Raw genomic sequence first — 847 nt, 5'->3', positions numbered from 1 at the left:
CCAACAGGGCCAGGAGTTTCTGGCAGACCCTTTCCCACAACTTCCAGGGAATACGCCGGAACTAGGGCCCCATCGCATCCCCCTGCAACCTCGCCCATTTCACAGCCAGACCGTGTCCACACTGCTCCCTGGCACACTCCCGGGGGCTTCCCTGGGAAATTTCCCAGCTCTCTGACCGGCTGGGTCCTGGCCCTAACTAGGATTGTGTGCAATGGGGGTGGGGCGTCCCAAGAGTGCCAATTTCACTTCCCAGCAGCCTGTGGGGCAGAGCTAGAGCCGTTCCACCCTCACTTCTCCCTGCCCCTCAGGGTGGCTCTGATCTGCCCCTCCAAGAGTGCCCGTGTTGGGGCAGGACAACTCCTGTCCCATCCCGGCCGAGTCAGGTGAGCAGCTGGTGCCCCAGACCCCTCGCCATGTGGGGAGCTCAGACTCCCCCCCCCCGCCCATTGCACGTCTCCTGGCTGTGAAATGGGTGGGGCCCTAGTCAGGTTCCCAGGGACCTTTACCCCCCACAGAGCAGGGGTGGGGAACCTTTGCTGGGTCGGGGCCACTGACCCACAGAGAAATCCATGGGGGGCTGCACACAAGTGAGAAACAGCCCCCCTCCCCTCCCCAGCGTGGGCCCCCAATGCAGGGGGGAGCCCCGACCTTCAGGGGCCGGATCCCCGCCAGCCGGGGCTGCATCCGGCCCCCGCGCCTGAGGTTCCCCACCCCCGCCGTAGGGATCTGCACTGGATGGGAGTCTCCCTGGGAAGGGCCTGGCCAGGCCTCCGACGCCCAGGGCAGGGCTGCGAGGCGCCGGGTTCGCGGTGGCTTCTCTGCCCGGTGTCCTGGCTGAAGGGCACCG

The sequence above is a fragment of the Pelodiscus sinensis genome, chromosome 32, assembly GCF_049634645.1.
Source record: "Pelodiscus sinensis isolate JC-2024 chromosome 32, ASM4963464v1, whole genome shotgun sequence".
NCBI classification, from domain to species: domain Eukaryota; kingdom Metazoa; phylum Chordata; order Testudines; family Trionychidae; genus Pelodiscus; species Pelodiscus sinensis.
The sequence above is the reverse complement of the archived record's forward strand: the minus strand, read 5'-3'. Positions refer to the sequence as shown.